The sequence below is a fragment of the Chiloscyllium plagiosum genome, unplaced genomic scaffold (assembly GCF_037043375.1).
Source record: "Chiloscyllium plagiosum isolate Xiang-an unplaced genomic scaffold, Cpla_swu_hap1 HiC_scaffold_6, whole genome shotgun sequence".
In the NCBI taxonomy this organism is placed as follows: Eukaryota; Metazoa; Chordata; class Chondrichthyes; order Orectolobiformes; family Hemiscylliidae; genus Chiloscyllium; species Chiloscyllium plagiosum.
In genome coordinates, this window is record NW_028270144.1 from 109,148,191 (window position 1) to 109,157,243 (window position 9,053).

The following is a 9,053-nucleotide window of genomic DNA, read 5'->3' on the forward strand; positions in this document are numbered from 1 at the left end:
TCCATATTTTCAGTAGGTTTCCTGCTCAAAAGCAGCTGAGAAGCACTAAGTAGATTAATTAGTGATCATGGGTTTAGCAAGTTGGGGGCTTGAAAATCAGGGTTAGGATCGAGATATTCCAGAGTGATAGGGTCAAAGAAATCCAGGGTATGAGAATCAGAAATTGGAAATCAGACTTGATAGACTGAATAGCCTAACTTGCACCTACATCTTGTGGTCTTATGTGGAAATCCAGTAAGATTGCAGATAAAGGAGGAAGTCAGTTTGCACAATTGATGTTGGGGTGGGGTTGTTGGTGGAGACTAAAAAAATGTAAGGGATGGGCACTGGAGATTCCATGCCCCTGCAGTTTGAGTGGCACAAGTTTGACATTTTAGACTTGAGCACATCAAAAACCTCAGCACTGTATTTCCTTATCAGAGAACTTTTTTTTGCATGAAATGTTGAAACTGAGGCTGAGTCAAATTAGTTTTTAAAAAACAGTTCATGCCAAGGCAGTCTCCTGATGTCTTATCAAACATTACGTCCTAATGTAACACTATGTCTGACTGTCTGTCATGCTTTGGACTTGTGAGAACTTGATGTGCAAAGTTAATTGTGTGTGTTACCTATATAATAAAGCTTTGTGTTTGAAAGGTAATTTGGCCATCTGAAAGTGTTTGAGTTGTCTGAAAAACAGGTGTTGTATAGTCTCCTCTACTACTTACTCAGGACACTTGCCTGGATTAGATAAATAGCATTAATGCTCACCACTTGCGTGGAAGTAAATTATGGAGGCATTGTTGGTAACACGTTTAAACAGATTGTCTATCCCAGCAGTTCATACTTGGGTTTGGATCCCTTTTGAATCAATTTCTGTCAACGGGAAGGATTTTCTCAGCATACAGCAGTGTGATTGATAATGAAATTATAATGAGATTGGAGAAAATCAAATTCTCAACATAGAGAAAGCTTTTTTCCGATTTTCCTCCCTAAGGTTTCAGTGATAAGTTTTGAATTCCTCAAATGAGGAGTAGCCACCTTATTTCCATATGTTTAGATCTCATGAATAGCTAATCTTGCCTCATTTCTATCCCTCCTTCCCTGAGAAACTAAATGGTGTCTGTTTCTGACATGAACTTCAGAGCAGTTACCCAGTGGCAGCAACTCACTGCTTCTTTGTTCAGGCCCTTCATCCCCCCCCGTGTCATCAGAATTACTTGGACGCTCCATTGATTCTGTCCTCTTCCACCCTTTGTCCTCCGAATTGAGTGTCACCAAACCATCAGTCTCACCACATCATGATTTGGAGAAGCTGGTGTTGGACAGGGATGGGCAAAGTTAAATAAATCACAGAACACTAGGTTACAGTCCAACAGGTTTATTCGGAGGCACTAGCTTTTGGAGCGCTGCTCCCTCGTCAGGTGGTTGTGAAGCAGGACTATAAGACACAGAATTTATAGCAAAAGATTGCAGTGTCATGCAGCTGAAGTGATTTAACGAACAAACCTAGATTAAATCTTTCACCTTTTAGAATGGTTTTGTTAGTTTCGGTTCTTTGACATGTAGTCCCAGAACTTCTTTTAAGTCTCATTCTCAAGATAGCTGAAGGTTTTCTAACAAGAGGTGCCATCTTAGCTCAGACAATGCATTAAAGGTGCAAGGTTAAAGTCTGTCTGTCTCCCAGTCTTGGGTCAGACTGGTTCTATTTCAAAAATGGAATTTACACAATATTACATGGATTGACTGCCTGTAGGTTATGTATTTTTTGAGCAAAATAGAATGTATATGTAAACATAACTCTGCAAATATAAATTCACTCCATAAACTTAGATGTGTGCGTGGGAGTGTGAGTGCATGTGAAGTGAGTGTGTGCTGTGCGTGTGCATGTTTGGCAAAGTATGTGATCGAGTGTGATGGGGTATGTACCTGTGAGACTGTGTGTGTGTGTGTAAAAGAGTATATGTGAGTGTGAGTGAAAGAGTGCATAGTACAGTGGGGTCACCTGTAGTGTGACATGAACCCGAGGTCCCGGTTGAGGCCATCCCCTTGGGTACTGAACTTGGCTGTCAGCATCTGCTCGGCCACTTTGCATTGTTGCTTGTCCCGAAGTCCACCTTGGAGATAGTCATCTGAAGATCTGAGGTTGAATGTTCCTGACCGCTGAAGTGTTCATTGATTAGGAGGGAACACCCCTGTCTGGTGATTGTTGTGCGATGTCCATTCATCCGTTTCGTTGTGTCTGCTTGGTCTCACCCATGTATCATGCCTCAGGGCACCTTGCCTGCAGTGTATGAGATAGACAATGTTGGCCGAGTCACATGAGTGCCTGCCGCGTACACGGTGGGTGGTAATGGTGGTATCCATGTCGACACTCTGACACATCTTTCTCATCAAGATGTCATTTTCAAATTAGCAACATTCTGGAATACATTCAGATTCTTCTTCTTTGAATGATTTTAGCTAAACTGCTTTAGTTTTTTTAATCCTGTTGTAATTCAGCTGATTTCTCTGAACTAAAATATCCACTTTGTCCTCCACCTGTTCTCATTTTATTTCTCAACCATTTGATCAAACATAGTCTTTGATAACTGAACTTCAACTTCTTTATCTTTGTTCTTTGATTTCTCCTCCTGTTTCAACCTGTGGCTTTGTGACCTTGTTACTGCACAGTCAAAGATAATCTCAGGATATATTCCCTGTAACACTTCAGTTACCTAAATTTCTACTGGCTTTTCAACTACAGTACACATCACTCCCACCTGTGATCCAGCAATATTGTTATCAAGGATAAACTGCATTTCCAGAACCAAGAATTTCTCTATTACTCCTACTGCCATTTCACCACTTTTCATTAGACTCTCCATCCTCACTTTATATAATGGAACATTGCTCTTCTCACCATGAATTCCACATAGAGTCATAGAGATGCACAGCATGGAAAAAGACCCTTTGGTCCAATTCATCCATGCTGACCAGATATCCTAACTTAATCTACTCCTTCTGCCAGCAATTGATCTATATCCCTCTCAAATCCTTCCTGTTCATATAACCATCCAGATGCCTTTTAAATGTTGTAATTGCACCAATCTCCACCATTTCCTCTGCCATCTCATTATATACACACAACACTCTCTGTGAAAAAGTTGCCCCTTAGGTCCTGTTTAATTCTTTCCCACTGTAAACCTATGCCCTCGAGGTTTGGACTCCGCTACACTGGGGAAAAGATCTTGGCTGTTCAACCTATCCATGCCCCTCATAAGTTTATAAACTTTAAGGTCACCCCTCAGCCTCTGATACTCCAGGGAAAATAGCCCCAGCCAATTCCGCCTCTGAATGTTAAAACATGAAAATGGGCCGAAAAGATTTACGAGGATGTTGTCAGGGTTGGAGGGATGAGTCAAAGGGAGAGGCTGAATAGGCTGGGGCTATTTTCCCTGGAGCATCAGGGGCTGAGAGTGACCTTATAGAGGTTTATAAAATCATGAGGGGTATGGATACAGTGAATAACCAAAGTCCAAGGTTAGGAGAGTCCAAAACTAAAGGTCATAGGCTTAAGGTGAGTTGGAAAGATATAAAAGGGACTTAAGGGGCAACTTTTTCACGCAGAAGGTGGTGTGTGTATGGAATGAGCTGCCAGAGGAGGTGATGGAGACTGGTACAATTACATCATTTAAATTGCATCTGGATGGGTACATGAATGGGAAGGGTTTAGAGGGATATGGGCAAAATGCTGCCAAATGGGACTAGATTTATTCGGGATATCTCGTAGGCATGGATGAGATAGACTAAAGGTTCTGTTTCCTTGCTGTACATCTCTATGACTCTATAATCTCTGAAGTTCAAACACTCCCTCTTTCTCTCCTCCTTCTGCTCGGGCCTTCCCTTTGTTTCCTTTTTCTTCTGGCTTTAACCGTAAAGCAAACTCTTTATTTTTCTTTCCATCTCGAAGCTGCTTCATTTGCAATTGAATTTTAGCCATTTCCAATGATTCCAATGGCATTTCCAGTGATCCTGAATGTTGAGAGTTATCACTCCAATTACCACCTCATTTCTCACAGACAAGGTCAACCCCAAATCCAGCTCATCTGCCAATTCCAAAAGGTTTGCCTTGCTCCCTTTCTGTAAAACTTCTGAAGTGCCTTCTTCCATCAGTGACGATAAGAACCATTGTTACACAAGGCACACCCTATTTAAACCAACCAAATGCAACACCTGAAAGGAGAACATCAACACTCACCACTCCCTGCCTTTGAGTCCAGTAAACCTAAATCCAACCTGGAATTCGAGATTTTGATCCTACCAAGAGCCCCCAGTTTGTTATGGACCACACCAAACCCTGTCAAAATACATTAAGAAAATGGTCTAGACTGTAACTTTTTTTTTATTTTAAAGATGCAATTTGATTGATCAAACAACCTAACATTAAACAAAGCAATTTTTATTTTTATGCTACGGTTAAAATACAGACAAAATAAAATAAAAACACCCCATAAATACACCCTTGACAAAAGCAAATTCAATAAAGTAGATTGTCTCACATGCAATTCTAGAAGGAGGATGAGAACCCTAGCTTTTAATTGTAACAGAGAGAGGAATTAGAACTTCTACATCTAGCTTCAAGACTCCAGCAACTGCTGAAAGCCAAAAGTAAAAATCCTGATTCTGTGGGAATTTGACCCCACCCATTGAGGCTGCTTCTATTATTCCAAATTAAAAAAAAGGACATAATACACCTCTTATAGCCACAGTATTGTCACAACATCAATGTGTTATTGGACGTTTCTCTTTCCCAATCTATCACCCATTCAGAAAATCATCTGCCATACTTTTTTTTGCTATCAAAATTGGTGACCTCACATCTATCCACATCATGCTTCATATGCCATGCATTTGTCATTCACTCAACTTGTCCAAATCACGCTGAATCATCTCTGCATCCACCTCACAGTTCACCCTTCCACCCAGTCGGATATGGCTCCTCTCCTTCAGTCTCAAAGTACTCCCTTCAGATGCTGTCTGCCTTTTGGACTTCTCAGGACTTTGTTTAATTTCCAATCTTCAGCTTCCACAGTATTCTATTTTCAAACACAGAAACTATCTGCATTTAATCTCATAGAGGAGTATACCTCTGCAAAAGTGGGATTTATTTTTACCAATGTTGTATTAGCATTGGATTGCAACAAATTAACGTACTCCTGTATGCTGTGAAGGAATAAAAAATTAGTAGTATGCAACTAAATTCTTTAAATTGCATTTATTTCTATTTAGGCTCTGACCCAGTTCATATATTATTGAAAAAATGTTCCCCTGGGTTCAAATACCTGGAAGTGGATGAAGATTCGACCAGCCATTTTAAGACCAGAAACATAGGAACAGAAGTAGGCTATTTGGCCTGTTACATCTGCTCCACCATTCAATGAGTTCATAGATGATGAGATGATTCTCAATTTTACTTTCTTGTCTTGACCCATAATATCTCACCCCTTACTGATAATCTGTGTATTTTAGCCTTGAATGGCATGTTTCAGATCCTAGGAGAAAGTGAGGGCTGCAGAGGCTGGAGGTCAGAGGCGAAGAGTGTGGTGCTGGAAAAGCTGCATCCTAGGAGCAGGAGAGCTGACATTTCGGGCAAAAGCCCTTCATCAGGAATTCAGATCCTCTGGACTTTTCCAGAATTTAAGTATTTTTGGAAGATTGCTACCAGTGCATCCATTAATGCTGCAGTTACTTCCTTCTACAATCCTAGGATGCAGCCCATCAGTGCCAGGGGACTTATCAGCCCTGAGGTCCATTAGTCTCCTGAGTATGCTTTCTCCAGTGAAAATCATTGTTTTTATCCCTTTCATTAGCCCATTGTTTATATAACATTTTTGGGGTGCTATTTAATTCCTCTGCCTTGAACGCAGATGCAAAATATTTTGCAAACTCATTACTGTTTTCTGGTTCTCTAATATTATTTTGTCAGCCTCATTCGCTAAGAGGCCGATGTTCACTTTGGCCCCTCTTCCTATTTTTATATCTAAAGAAGCTCTCACTATCTAGTTTTATATTACTTGTTAGTTTGCGCTCAGTTTATTTTCTCCGTCTTTATTATTTTTAGCCTTTTTTTTGTTTTATAAAACATTCCTAATTCTCTGCTTTACCACTAATCTTATGATTTATATTTTTCTTTCAATTTGAAACAATCCTTACCTTCCTTCATTAACTATCATCAGCTCTTCCCCTTTCTAGAATCCTTCTTCCTCACAGGTTAGAATTACAATATCCTTTATTGTCACATGGACTCAAGTATGGAAGTACAGGAACTTTTACAAACTTTTACAATGTCACCCCATTATGGCACCATCTTAAATACAAAGTACCTAGGTACAGATCTTCGATACAAGATAGAGAAATAAAGGGAAAAAGAAAGGAAAATAAAAATTATATTACTTACAGTTTTTCATACTATAAGTTTAAAAAAGCGAAATAAAGTTAAAAAGATAGGCATTACAGTCTTTCTATTAAGGGCCTGCAGTAGATCAGCACAGGGGCGTGGTCTGACCAGGGGTTCACAAACAGCTAATCGCCCATATATGTCCCCACTCCAACAAGTGTCCCCGCTTCACTTGGGGCTTCAGCCCACTGTCCGTCGCCCTTCCACCCCATGCCTCCAGTTGCTCTACCTCAAGAGAGAATACCAAAAAGAGGAAAAAGGGCAAAAAGCAGAAGAAAACAGGAAATAAATAGAAGGAGTGGAGGAGCTCCGATTGGAGCATCCTACACTGCTGCCATCTTGATCAGAAGGTCCAAGAAATACCATTCCTCTGCATCATGACCTTATTTATTAAACGTATCTCATTGTTTCTTAACTGAATTTTCTGCTAAACCCCTTTCCAAATCTGCTCGAGCCAACATTGCCCTCATCCCCATGTAATTACCCTTGTTTAGGTTGTTACCTTGTTTAAGCCATAGTTATTTCCAACCCAAGTTTCTCATTCTCAAACGGAGCGCTGCATTCTACCACTTTATGGACCCTTTTCCCTTTTACTTTGAGATCATTTATGAAACCAGCCTCTATACGCACTACCAGATCCAAAGTAGCCTGGTCCCTAGTTGGATTATTGTTGTAGCTACCATTCAAAGAATTTTGAAAATGGTGTTTTGAAAACTGCATGGTCATTGTTTTTGCCTGATTCCCACTAAAAGTGTGAGACCTACTTATAATTTCTCAGTAGTGACACTTCCATCTAATACAGTCAGGTGTTAAACCATTTAAAGATCTCATTTTCAAGCACAGTCAATATTTTTGAGGTTAAAATCAAAGTGCTGGGAAAACTGAGCATGCAATCTAGGAGCCCCGAGGTATTCTGAGTCATATCTGACTCAAAACATTACCTTTCTCTCTCCACTGATGTTGTCAGACTTTGAGCTCTTCCAGAAGTTTCTGCTTTTATTTCTATTGTCATGACACATTTGAAGTTATATTTTTAAGGTTTTGAAACCACTAATTGTACAAGGGCCCCACATGTACACAAGGCCATGAATACAGCATGGGTAGGTTTTCAGTAAGTTTTCCCAGGGCGTTTAACAGCAAGATGACTTGAAAATGTTCATTAAGGTTCTTGCTTGAAGGAGGCTGCTAGGTAAGTCAGAGACTATGAAATCAGACTTCACAGAGTCAAAGATCCTAGGCTGTGAGAATCAGATGTCAGAATTGTGTGTGGTGGGGCTAATATAGAGATCAAGGAGCAAATCAATGTTTCCAGGATTGACTTTGAGGGCTGAGGACCAGAGACTGTATGGATGGAGGTCTCAGTAGTCAGGCTGGAGGAAGTTGGAGATTGAAGGACATTGATGAGCTAATTTAGGTCTGGGAAAACAAAACTGTAAATATATTTTATGGATCTGACTCTTCTTGGCAGATTTTTACCTGCTATGTTTCCAGAGTCTGGTGCAACTTGACCAACCCTTTTTAAATAAATGAACCAGAAACATGCAGCTTCCTTTTTAAAAAAACACTGACTACTGACCTCCAGAGGGCGCCCTGCTTCCCCATCACTTCCATTACAACTGGAAATGGATGTATTGACTGGGGTTGAAGCTGGAAATAAAATTTCAACTTTATTTACTCCCACCAATCAAATTAACCCCATTCCACAATAAAATTTTCAAAACTCTTCCCTGTATTGTCTGCATCAGAACATAGTGGAAATGGTACATAATAAGATTTGCAGCAGATTCATTGTTTCAACATAACAGCAGCTGACGACACAAACTACTTCTAAGAGTCTCGCAAAAGAGGAAGATCCTTAAACAATACAATTGAAATAATTCCACAGAGGCCAGTATCCCGTCACCCTTTGTTCACACGCACATTTGACACTGGTGCAACTTCCACATAGCCAGCTCTCAGAGTGAACAGAGCCACCTGCTTATCTGTTTTTAGGCTCAGCCACGCAAAGATATTTGTGATTCTCTCTATGCTACTGTAGCTCAGTATTACCTGTTTAACAGCAAAATGGAACCAAATATTTGAAGTGATCACTTCATCTGGATGGAGACATTTTCAAATATCAGGAAGAAGAGAGACTTTACCACAAAAGCAAATCACTATCCTGAAGCAACTGCACCCCTTAGAGGATAAAGAATAAGAGCAATTGTTTAAAGTGCAATTATTCCATCACCTGTCTCCCATGTTTCTAAGTGAGGGAGCACGTTGAGAGATCATCTATCTCAATTTGGGAATAGTGAGGCAAGAATGTAGAAATAAGTGGGGAAAATTAAGTTTTGTAATTTTCAATATTATTAAAATTGGGTAAACAGCATGTCGTCAAGATCAGGGAGAATAACATCAAATAGGTCGGAGTCAAAATAAAACTTGAAAAGTTTTTAAATCAATCCCATGAACCATCCTTCCATCCATCCCTCCATCGTTCATCCACCTTAGCCACCTGCTTATTTTTTTTTTACAGCTTTTTTTTGTGCATTTTATTTTGAATGCTTCATTTAAGACATTACATGGCCAATGTACCACAATAATTCTCATCTGTGTCAGTAAAGTGCAGAATTACAGTATTTGCCCAAATCCA